Source organism: Poecile atricapillus, chromosome Z (genome assembly GCF_030490865.1).
Source record: "Poecile atricapillus isolate bPoeAtr1 chromosome Z, bPoeAtr1.hap1, whole genome shotgun sequence".
Classification (NCBI taxonomy): Eukaryota; Metazoa; Chordata; class Aves; order Passeriformes; family Paridae; genus Poecile; species Poecile atricapillus.
In genome coordinates, this window is record NC_081289.1 from 10,560,340 (window position 1) to 10,573,561 (window position 13,222).

Genomic DNA, 13,222 nt, shown 5'->3' on the forward strand with positions numbered 1-13,222 from the left:
GGAGGCACCCACAAGAAGCCTCTTTCCAGATCTCTATCAGCCCATGGTCCTCTACTGAACAGCCAGAACTTTGTTTCAGCAACTTCATTACAAAGGCACAACTGGATTTCTCTTTTACAGCTGAATTCTTGCCACCAAGTAATTTCATCAATCCCAATTGCCTTATAGAACATCAGAGTTTTTAAAGCAAGACTAGAGCTTCATCTTTGAAGGAGTTAATGCCTAAAATTTCAAGATTATTCAGTCTCAGAAGAAAAATGTCTGTGATTAGTCATTGGAAAATAAGAGTTGTTAGTAATATATATTAATATATCTTACAAACTGGCCCCTAGTGAAAAGGGTTGTAAAGAAAATCAGAATGACACTAGTGCTGAAGTGGTAAAGTATAAACTCCCAGTGATATTTTTTTCTGATTTGTTTATTGTTTATGAATAATTGAGACAAAGAGCTGCCTAATTTGTAATTTATTCTTTATTATTATGAAATAATCACATACACAGGATTTCCAAGTTAGTTATTTCTTTAGATCTCCAGTTAACAAAAAAATCTGCCTTTTTCTGTGTTAGATGTCACTTCCATCTCCTTTTTATTCTTAATAATTTCTGCTTGTAAATATGTTGTGTCCATCTCTAAATCAATTCTCAAGCAGGTATTAGTTAAGAGTTAATTACATATTCAAGGCCAAACACAGAGAGAAGGAAAACAGAAAGATAAAGTGGAAGAACAAGTCAACCAGTTTGCTCATGAGGACTAAAGAATCAGAAGGGCTTCATGAATTTCTAAATAGTAAAGCAGGTATGGGTATATATCCTTTTATCACAGAAAGACATACAACATGCCCTAACAGATTAGGTACTGTGAAAAACGAGATTCATTTTTCTTAATAAATTATAAAAAAAGTTTAATATAAACAAAAAGACAATTAGGAGACAGAGGAAATAAATCAAAGGGTTAAAACGGCCGGGTGCCCTGGCGTGTTGCCAGGAACACACCTGATATCTTTGGAACATTCTTTTTATCCCCTCCTGCTGTGGGGGTTTAATGCATATTCAAACTTTTCTAAGAAGCATTTTGCATGATTACACCCTGAACCCGCCTCTTCAGAGCACACTTCATATGATTTTTATTTTTGGTGATCATCATTTTATTTGAATTTGATTTCCTTTCTTTGCAAGAGGTCAGTGCTGATAAGTCTGGGCCCCTCATCCTGCCACTGGTGACAGCTGGGCTTCACATCCTTCTGCTGCCAACCGCCTGGTCCTGGCTGCTGATAACACCCTGGTCTTCACTGTCCTTCTGATAACAGCTTGGCCCCACTGTCTTTGCCCTCTGGGGTTTCCTTGCTTTGTACCACAAAATTCCCTTAAGCTTAAAAGTTGTTAGCAAGAAGAAAAGTACATACATAGCCAAAAAGTATTTAACATATAATATTCATCCTAATACTTGTGACAGCCAATATCACAATATGGATTTATAACAGTACCATGGTCAGCGGGCCACTGATGTGTCCTCCCTTGTCATCCTAAACTCACAATTATGTCACATTTCTACCTGTCACCAGACACCTCCCTTTAACTGCACTGGAAACCCACCTCTTGTACCAGCAGCAGGTTATGGCTCCCTTGCCTTTGACAATGTCTGTTTCTGAATATTTGAGATTGTTTGGTATGTTAAGAATTTCTCCTTGGATATTGTCAAGCAGAATGACCAAAAGACTGTTTGCAGTCTTGGAAAAATATCCCTGCTATCCTTATTGTAAAATTCAGCCTGTCTGTCCACTTGCCACCAGGTTATTCTGTGTGCTTCCCACTCCAAAGCCATTAAAGGCTTTTTGATGTAGTGGATGTGTATAACCACAAATTCCAAAGTATATTTAAGTTAGAAATTTATTAGACTTGAGGAACTTTTAAGTGAAAATAGCTTGGGCCAAATCTTGTATTGTTGTAGCTAGGCTGAGATCAGGATCCTTAGTTTGGCAAAGACAGAACAGTAGAAGGCAATTAATTGGGTAGGTCATGTGGGGATTTGAAAATCTGATTGCTGTTACATATTGTAGCAAATCTATGGAAAAGCAGACATTTCAATTAAATCAGATTCTGAAAAGTACCTAACTCCACTCGATTTTTCCCCCAATACAAGCATTTTTATTTTTTTTTTTCCTGTGTGGAAACACACATTTTAAAATTTAAAATGAAAATTAGATCTTTCAGAAATGTTTAAGGGTGTCTTTTAGATATCATCAGACTTTTTTCCTTGACTTGCATACTGAAGCTTTTCAAATTCCACAGTAATATACTTTCCACCAAATACATTTCCACTTAAGTTTCTAAAAGCTTTTCCAATGGTTTTTTTTTTGTTTTTTTTTTTTTTTGGCAGATTAGGCATCTCTCAGGAGTACTAGAAATGAATAGCTAGAAAGAAAGTGATTGCTAACAACTTGTGTCTATTCCAAGCTTCTGCAAATTGAAAAATATTCACCCTTCTCCCACCAAACACAATGTAATCGCAGTCTAGACATCCAAATTTATGCAATTCAAACTATAAATTACACAACTGTGAGTGAAGAGCACTCATATCATAACATTTAATTCTTATAGAAGTCAACACACTATTCTCATCTATCAGAACTGAATTAAAAATATGAAGATTAAGGTAGAAATTTCCAATAAGAATGCACTTTCTAGGAACTTATATTCAAGTGAAAATTATGTTCCTTAAGCAGAATAGAAAGTACCATAACAAAATTAGCTCTGGTCTATGAGGCTGTTATATCATTTACACTCAGATTTGACTGTGGGATTAATATGATCTTTCACCCCATTCTAGAGTGTTGGGTATGTACTTTTTAATATTGTTTCAAAGATCTTTTAGAGAATATTAATTAATAACAATGAAAATGGTCCATTCAGATATCTGAAAGACAATTTATAAGCAACTGTATAGAAGAGATGCAAAATGTTATTAAATACTTTCTTCACTATTCAATTTAAGTTTCTGTACATCAGCTTAAAGCAAGCCCTTGTAAATACAAATAATCTCATTATATATTTGATGTTCTTTGAAATTATAGTTTCAAGCTTTTTAGCTGCAACAGTAAATGTTAGAAAAAATTACTTCAAAATACGTATTTCTTATAAATTCACATGACTCCAGAACTGTACTTTCAAGAACATTAAATATTAAAAGACAGAATGCAATTGGAAAAGCCAGCCACACTGAACATAAAACACCAATGTTATCATAGTAACAAACCATTTCACTCATCCATGTAAAATGTCACTTTTTCTTGCAAGCAGCTTTGTAAAATCCTTCCATTTTATTTTGCATTAAAAATAAGTATTTTCAAGAACTTCCACCCAACTGACCTTAAAAGTATTCCTGTGGAAAACCCTCTGATTTTAAATCTTGTATCGTATGACTCACCTTGAATAAGGGCAACTGATTTTTCAGCTGAACATAGAAGTACTTAGCACATGACTTGCATCAAGTTACCAGCAGACAAGCAGCTAAATCTCCCCACCAAGCACATAGGCTGGGAGCTGTGAGGGAGTGATTATATATTCCCAGAGACGTCAGTTCCCTCTTTATCTTTTTGCCAGAAGAAAAAGTTAACTTGTACTGCTGCTGGGGGAAGGGGTTATTTTTGCAGCCTGACTAAAAGCCACTACCTACATCTCGTGGTAATATACTTAGCAACTGCAATCTTTATCCAGTTTTGATCCAAGTGAGTCAAAGGTCAAGGAGACAAAAGGGTAACTTACTTATTTGGCTTCTAGTCACTTCTTTCATATCTGCATATGTTTATTTTACTCATCATGATAGTGTATTTTCAAACCATAAAAATTAGGAAATTTTAGAATATTTTTAATAGGATTTCTTTTCAGGTATCAGATACAACATTTCCTTACAAAGTGTGAAGGCTCTTCCTATTTTACTGGAAGTTCAGTGAACATCATCCCAGAAGCTTCTTTTTCTGAATGTATCTAAAAATCATTTATTTTTACACTGACGTCTCTGTCAACCAACATATTTCTCCATCACAGTGTCTACTACTAAATAATAACAGTTTGGCAAACTTTTGCATAAATATTTTATAAATACCTCTTTTTCTCAGGTAAATTCAATTAATAGATTGTTGCAAAAGATTCCTCTGGCAGCAGCAAGAGGAAGTGACTTTTATTTGGCTTAATTATGACAGAGAAAATATTCCTAAAAATAGATCCTTAGGTCCAGACTTTGACAGTACAGCACTGAATAGCTTGCAATTCACAAATATTTTCTATATGTTTTGACTGACTGCTGTTCTGTCATTTTATGCTGGTCTACTTGGGAGTTTAGCTTTTGTGGAAAAACTTGCCTTTTTCTAATCTATTTCTGCTAAGCAAATCTAAGGTGGATGAAAATTAATGAATTTGAGGTTTTAATCTCCTAGTAGTGAAGGCAAGACTGCAAGTGACCCTGGTCTTTTGAAAACAGCCTTTTGTGCAGTTTTCAGTACAAGGCTCACTGCCAGGGCAAGTTAGTGACCCTGAATAACTCCAGCTTCTCATCCTTGAAAAGTGCAGAAATTTTGTCTTTTTCTGTTTTCTAATTAGAGATGCTTTACTGCTGACAGTTAAGCAGTCCTCCACACTGTGCTTGCCATGAGCTACTTTTATTGTCATTAATAGTTTCTATTGTACATGTTCTCCTATGATGGTCTCCTGAGGATGTTCTGGTTTGGGATCCTCCTTTACTGCTGCCTGTGAAGCTGCTCCCTACCATGCCCCTTTTCTCTTTTTGCAGTGTGTGGGAGTCAGTGTGCACCTCTCATGAAGAAAATATCTACTGGGGTTTTTTGTTGGAATCTGCTGCTGTCAATGTAATGATGTTCAGTTTTCAACACATGCGTGCTGAATTGTATCACCTAGCATTATGATTTACAGTATCCTACTATCATCCTGAATTAGCAAAATCTCTTCTTGCAGCAGGGCTTGGCAGTGAAATGAAGACTGCCTGGGTCAACCGCAGAAACCAGCTAAAAGGATGGGAAGATCACAGAGAAGCTGTAAACTTTTGGATGTCAGTCATTTCTGTATCTTAAAACCAAACTAAAACAAACCATAAGTATTTAATGGTCCTGTGTCCTCTGGCTTCATATCAGAGTTCAGAGGTTGCAGAGAAAGTAGAGACACAGCAACAGAGGAAAAACACATAAAACAAACAATTGTGCACTTCTTCAGAGTCCCCAGTGGTGCAGCAACAGAAAAACTGCCCACAAGGAAAAGTTGTCAAAAAGGAGAAACAGAGTAAATGACACTCACATGCCTCATGAAGACACAGAAAACTGCAGGAAGCAGAAAAAGGGAAATCCTGTTGTTATTTCCAAATGAAGTCCACATACATTTTCTGAAGTAAACATACTACTGACAAGAAAATGCTGGAGAGATGAGTGTTGTTCATGGCTTTTATACATATCTAATAGTGATCCTTTTGGAAAACACTTTCTTCAGGCTGCTTTCCTATATGCCCTGAGATTCCTAAATAGGTTATGTCTCCCTTTTTTTTTTTTTTTTTTTAAGATCCATTCTATCAGGCATACCTTTATGGTACATAGAATTTGAATTTTCAAGATGATTACATAAACATTCCCACATTCCTGTGGGAATTCTTTGCTGTACAGTATAGCACAGCATGAGTTTATATTTCTGTGTTTCCCAGTTATTACACTCAGGACTTTTCTTCAACTGCCTATCACGAAGCTTATAAAAGCTAATGTTAACATTAATTCTTTTTCATATGTGGAAATGCTAGCATATGTTAGATGACACTAGGAAGCAAATTAGAACGCTCCAGGAAATTCCTGTCCGTGCTTTTGCACCCTCTGAACTTTTAAAGGACATTAACTGTTAAAAAACACCCAAGAAAATCTTCTTTTTAGTTCTTAGGTAAAATGCCAACCCCTGGGGCAACAGATGAAGTTAATATTCTCAGCATCCAAAACATGAATTTTTATAAGCTTTTGGGTACTCTCCCTGATTTTGACACAAAGGTAGAAGGAATTATGTTTACTTTCTTTCCATGATAAGTTTATGCACAAATTTATTATTTACCCAGTTTATTATATTAGCATTATTTTATGTGGCTTCTATTCTCTCTACTGAAAATCCTGTTGTCACCACTCAGTGGCCCTCTGACTTCTTCACAGGAAGTAGAAAAGTCCCACAGGAAGGGTTGTACCTTGCTCAGTAGTGAAAAATTAAATCATTAAACCTGCCCCCCTCAAAAGAAAAACCATACATATATACATGAAAAAAAAAAAAAACCCAAACAAAAAACCAACCATGTTTTCTGTCCCCAAATAAGCTCTTTCTGATTCAACGCACTCATGTTCACCCATGTGCCCTTAGTTCTACTGAGGAGAATGATGAAAATGAATCATCTGGAGAAGAAAAAAGAAAGTATGTAATATGTCACCAGCTGGGTGAGACTTCTGCCTCTCTATGTGTACTGGAGGTACTATGAGGTACTACTTTATAGAGAGAGAAATTTTGTATTCATGAAAGTTCATTTGATTTCCTAAGGAAATCAAAACCTTCTGTATATCACATCACACAGTACATGAGAAGCAGCACGTGAGCTATCCACTCAAACCAGCTTTGACAATTCACTTCCATTTCACAAGAGCCATCCTAGAGTGAACATGGCCTATCTTCACAAATTTCACATAAAGAGAATGAATGTATAACACACAAATTATAAAATTATAATGCAGAACTAATATGATTCCTGAATTTCATATTCCTTATTTCTGTCTTATCTATTTTCACAGTGACTGCTATTTTATATCACCTCATTTTCCAAAAGCCAGAGGATACAACAGTTTTATCAGTCAGGTCTCCTCACATGAAAGGAAGGAAGAACAAAGATATTTTAGTGCTTCAGCTTTCTTTTTACTATCTTATCCATAAGGCTCTAAAATAAAAGAAGGACATAGTTTCGTATTATTTATTTTTCTTGTTTAAGTTAATGACAAATATTTGTTACCAACAAACTTATCCAGCTAAAAGCAGGCATCTGGCCTACGGGAGACCAACTGCTTTCCTTTCCTCTCACTAGAGATGAATAAACATAACTCATCCCAAGTACCTGAAATATTTTCTTGGGCAAGAATACATAGAATCATAGAATCATACAATCATTAGGGTCGGAAAAGACCTCCAAGATCATCAAGTCCAACGTTTGACCAAGTACCACCGTGTTCACTAAACCATAACACAGAGTTACAACTACTTATTTTTGAACAGTTCCAGGGAATGAATATCTTTTAGAGGTACTGATGTCTCCCCTTTAACTGCAAAGAATCAAAACAATGGACCTAAGTTAGGTATCTAATGATTAGAATGTTAATGTTAGAACAATTCTACTCAAAGTCCCTAAAAAGGACTTTAATTTCCTTTCCACATCAGTGCACCATACTGATAGTACCAGAACAGCTGCACAAGGTTCTGGTAAATGCATACAAGTTGTGAAACAACAGAAAATTCAAGAAGAAAACTTCAAAATATTTACCATTTGGCATTAATAGAAAGTTGGGACAAAGATTGCAGGCATGGTATAGCACTCTTTTGCTTCAGGTCACATCACAGATTTTACTGCAAGATGTGATGGCCTTCGAGGATTGCCAGTGCATGCCCCAAGTCATGGTCCAACCACTCATATCAAGCATTATTCAACCTCCTGAAAAAAATCCTCCCCAGCATGCATTAATACCTTATTTCTCCTCACAAGAGCTTGGAAGACTCTTCTCAAACTGCTGTACACCTCCTTCATTACCCACCAGAGACTCCCAGCTGTAGCTTTCCCAGCTCTGTTAAGTGTAAGGTCCTAAGGTGCTGTCCCTTGTGGTTCTCAATGTGTCCTGACGATATGGAAAAACATCCTAAAATACCAGCTGCTCAAGCCAACTTGGCAGCAGTACAGTGGAAACAGTGTGATATATTTGGCTCCTGTCACTGATGAGTTCCTCCCTCAAACCGTAGTGAAGTTCTTTAAGGGGAAAATGGGTGATGGAAAACCCAGCAATTGCTTCAGTTTTTTCCCCTGTAGATACTGCTTTTGAGCCCTTCTTCACTGATTGTGTCATGCATAAACTGTTGCCTTTGTCAGTCCTCAAAATCACTTTTAAAACTTGTTTTCAAGGGACTTTAGCTGAGGTGTTAGGTGAAGAAAGCCCAAGAGCAGCAGGGATAGACCAGACTCTGATTCTCCTACACCTGTGGGTTCATGTGAGAGTAACTGAGAACACAGATAGTACAACAGAATTCAACCCAGAAACTGTAATATTATAACACAGAATTCTTGTGAGTCTGGAACAGTGAAGGGCTATGAAAATCTCCTACTGAAAGGGTTAGTTTGGTCTATTAACGCTCGAGACATTTCTCAGTGAAACCTAAGTGTTGCCCCAAAAATTAGGATTCATCCCCCAGTGTGCAGTGAGTCAACCACAGACAGAGCCAAGGGCTTTGTTATTTCATATTTGCACGAAGATGGGTGTTGTGTGGTCAATCCACAAAGCTATCACCCTAAGTAAAACAATAAGGGCTCTTAATATGCTGTTAATTTTTATATGCTCTGCTTATCTAATATATTCAGTGTTTAGTATTTGACTATTTCTGAGTTGTGCTGAGCTGGCTTCTTATCTTGGATGGCCTGGGGCTCATTGGTGTTTACAATTCTATCATTGTCAGGCTGTCTTCCTTAATTTCTTCTTATCTTGGGTGTTCTGCAGTAACAGATTCTTCCTCCCAGTCTTTGTTACTCCCCTCGTTCTATGACATTTGAAGTGGGTTGAGCCCTGAAATAAGACAATGCTACTGAGAAAAATATTGTCTTAGACATTACAAGGAGGGACAGAGAGGAGGCTTCCAATGGCAGGAGACAAAAGATTTAAAGCAAACATCTTCTGAAAGTCAGGGGAAATTTAATAAATCTTATCCCCACTTGGATATATTCCATTTCTTGCAAAACTCTTCTCCTTAGATCAGAAGTCACAGAATAATGGAGTAATTCTAAAATCTTTCACTAGTGCAATACCTGGTTGAGAAATAGTCACCATAATGAATCATCCCAGGCAATGTCAGTGGTTTTGAAGAGTGACTGGGTAGTGTAGTCCTTATGTTAGTTTTTGCCTACCAGCTACACTGTAATTTTGTCTCCATAATAATTAAGAACAACATACGTACAGGGGATTTTTCCAGCTGTGAAGACCTAAGTTTGAGGTCAACTTCTTGGTGACTTCTCTATTATTAAAGACCTGTCAAATGACTGACACCCTTATCTTTCAGTTTACATGTTCCAGACCTGGAGACATGTCCTTGGTCTGAAAAATCTACAGAAGACCTTCCCTGGGGCTTCAGTCCAGCCTCAAACACCAAAGCCAAACCATCAACGAGGAAGAGCCCTGCTCCCCATCAGGCCAGCACAAGAAGAAAGTTTTACTGAAGCTACCCCTGGGGCAGCTGCCAACTCCACTCAGGGAACATGAATTGGTGGCTAGAGTAGGTAAAAACTTCTTGTAATACAAAAAAGGACTTTTTTTCCTTTTTTTCATATTTTTCTTGAGAAGATATTTAATTGCCAAAATAAAGGAATCAAACATAATTCACATGCAGACAAGAAAAAACACAAAACCCCAACACTAAAAAATAAAATTACCCTTGCCACAGGAGATCCCTTGGCAGAAACTAAAGAGATTATGAAAAATTGTGTAATATCATGATGTATTGAGAAATATTAACACCTATGAAGAACAGAGCAGTAGAAAAAGTACCAGCAGCAATTTCTGTGCACTAGCAGTAAATACGTGAGGGAACTAATGATACCCTGAACTTCTCAGATCATGTAATTTTCAATCCAAAGATATGGTATTGTTCTTTCAGATGAAAACATGTTACAGAAATATGCATATAACTATCAGTTACAGAAAAAAAAAATAGTCTTAAAATACAGTAATTTAACCCAGGCTCCTTACATTTCTGATAATTTTCCTGGTTGTCCCAATTATATAAATGTTTTTGAAGTCTCACTTGATTGAGGACAGGAAAAAAAAAAAAAAACAAACTAAGTAACTACAGACTACATATTTTTATTAGTAGGATTTTTTTGCCAAGTTAAAAAAAAAAATCACTGAGTAAATATAGTTATTGTGTCAATTGTCAAGAAAATAAATCACCAAAATAGCATATGATTATGCTATATTTATTGGTTTAATCTCAGGATTTCCATATAAAATTGATTCATGTTACATTGGCATACTTATTACACAAAAATTATAGTTTTAAAACTACACTGAAATGCATATATATGCTTTTTTTCATTTAATTAAGAATTATACAATTCCTGTAATTAATATTGATTACAGTATCTTTCATATGTTCTTTTATATCAGTTATTAAATGCATAGAGCCATAAACTCTACCTGCTCATATTTTTATAACATATATTTAGTTGCTTATATAATAGGCTTCTATATACAAGATAATTATAATTATCATATAATTAATTATAAGATAGTAAGGCATATACAATATATATATAGATATATATATATAAGATATATGGCAAATGATTAATACATTTTCTGCAGTTAAAATTTCAATATATTTCTTTCTAGTTGCAATATACAGTGAAATACTAGCAATATACACAATATTATCAAGATATGCAGGTGAAACAATTTGATTACCAGTATATTTATTCTTTATAAATTTTACTGAATGAACTTTTCTTGGATTTATACAGAGTCAAGAAAATAGAGGCTGAATGACATCTCTCTGCTTTCAGTAACTAGCAGTTAGGAACATTTTGCAAGTTATAGAATGCAATAATACAGTTACAAGAAGTTTGTACAATATCCAGCTGTGTGCTCAGAATCTGCCTCCAGCCTGGGAGCAGGGTCACATACCCGTATGGAGGGAGAGCTGCTCTCACAACTCTTGCCACAAGGAACTGCAGAGGTGCAGAAGAGCCTGCAAATTTACCTCCTTATTAACAGAAGGTTAGAGCTGCCCTGGCAGCCTGAAGCAACCCTGCTGCCCAGTGCCCCACCAGACAGTTTGATCCTGTATCAGCCACAAGGAGAAAGCTGCACAGACCTTCTAAACTCTAGGCAAGCTGTCTCCAGTGATAAGGAATTATGAAAGCTCTGAGCCCAAGGTAATACCCTCTCACACTTATGCTTTACAAGAAAGACCAGTCCTAAAATACCCGTTCAGGACCAGCCTTTGCCTCTGACCCCTTAAACCTCTGCAATTGGAGGCAATGTATCAGGTCCCTGTTGCCAATCCAGAACAAGTTTAATTGATTTTGCTCTTTGCAGTAATTCTTTGCAAACACAGTCTAATCCCATTTAATCCCCATAAAGTACTGGAAGCCAGGTAATACATGTCATATTAGAGGTAATTTTTCAGATTTGGGTTTATTATATTTATTTTCACAAAGCATAGAGACAGGTAAGCATGAGGGATCCCAGCTGTGAATACAGCCGTCCAAATTCACAAGACTAACATTTCCACAGGCTTTGCTTCAAAGTTGGTTGTCTAAAAAAACATCCAAACCAAGTGGCAGTGCTATTGCCTCCTCTGCCTGTCTTTTTGAATCTTTTCTACATCCTTTTATCATAGCAGGGCTGATATTTTTCTAAAATTATTAAAATATTAATAATTAAGCACTGTATTATTTTTTTTTATTTGAACAGCCTATAAAGGACCTCCTTCCAGAAAGTTACAGCAGATAGCAACAGTTATCAGCCTGTCTGCCAAGTGCTTTCATAATTAAGATAATAGCTGTCCCAGAGGATTATAAGGACCTTGGAGGTGAGTTATTATGACAGGTGCTATAAAACTCCATATGTACTAACTCAAGGGGCACTCCATGGCATAAACCTTTAACCTGGTTTTCTATGAAACTTCTGCTTCTCTAAAGTTAGATGGAAAATCAAGTGACAAGGAAAAGGTAGGAATAAAAAAATATTCCTGAAATTTGCATTAATCTGCATATTTTCTGACCCATCCCCTATGTAAACGCTGTTGTTCTACCTTTGGTCTTCTTGGAGTCCTATTGATTGCTTCCTGTGTGCCTTTCACAGCTGCAGCCTCCAGCTTGTTGCCAGACTTCTGCCTTCCTTTCTACAAACGCTTCCTTTTACCCCTGTTTCCTTCTCCAGGAATCTCCTCCCGCCTCCAGCTCTGTGTATGTCTCTCACCTTCCACCCTATCATCTCACAGCATCTCCCCTAGTTTGTCTCCTCCCTCCTTGGATTATCCCCTGGGGTTTTTTTCCCCGTTTATCCAGAATTTACTGCTTTCAATCAATTCTGTCCTTGTTCCTTAGCATTAACATTTATTTTCCCCCAATCTCCCTTTATAATTTTTTCCTTCTATTTATCTTTTCTCCCTCTGCATGAAGTTCTGGTACATAACCTTCTCACACCATCAGTTAATCAAAAAGCTGGTTGCAAAAGAAAGTCATATTTTTCAGTGTTCTTTGGTACACCACAGACAAGTTTTACCTGAAAAGGCTAATTATAAATAATAATTTAAGTTTGGTAACTTAATACTGTTGTCTTGTTTGTGTTTCTTCCTAAAGTCTCAGAACAGTAAAGCACCCAGTATTTCTACCCATTACCTATTTGCTCCACAGCTGTCATTCAGCACTCTTTTCAGTCCTCCCGCTTTTAAGAAAATTAAAACTGAGCAGCTTCAGCCATACCCAAAGAAACAGATGAAAAGAAAAGAAAAGAAAAGAAAAGAAAAGAAAAGAAAAGAAAAGAAAAGAAAAGAAAAGAAAAGAAAAGAAAAGAAAAGAAAAGAAAAGAAAAGAAAAGAAAAGAAAAGAAAAGAAAAGAAAAGAAAAGAAAAGAAAAGAAAAGAAAAGAAAAGAAAAGAAAAGAGAAAAGAAAAGGAAAATTGAAAAGAAAAGAAAAGAAAAGGAAAATTGAAAAGAGAAAAATTGAAAAGAAAAAAATTGAAAAGAAAAAAATTAAAAAGAAAAAATATTAAAAAAGAAAAAATATTAAAAAGAAAAATTTCTTCCCCTCTTACCTGCACTAGAACTGGGAAAGGATCTGAGATGAGGCTGGAAACAGCTCAGAGTTTTCTGAATACAGTGCCAGGCAGGTTCAGTGGCAAAGCAGGCGTACTGGGCTACCAAAACCAGTGCTGTGCCCTTCCTTCCAACCCAC

General features: G+C 36.3%; 1 protein-coding gene across 6 annotated transcripts in view; it reads right to left on the minus strand.

The window, feature by feature from the left end:
• The window catches only part of LOC131592931 (platelet glycoprotein 4-like), a 36,431-nt gene extending 23,222 nt beyond the window's left edge, over positions 1-13,209 (minus strand). The window contains exon 1 of one of the 6 annotated variants that reach the window (XM_058864871.1): positions 13,083-13,209. The gene's annotated coding sequence lies outside the window, so the exon portion shown is untranslated. Of the gene's footprint in view, positions 1-3,252; positions 3,357-3,423; positions 3,566-7,752; positions 7,908-13,082 lie in introns of those variants that run through there. The other 5 variants (XM_058864868.1, XM_058864870.1, XM_058864867.1 and 2 more) reach the window with 5 other exon arrangements.
• Between the last annotated feature and the right edge of the window lie 13 nt (positions 13,210-13,222).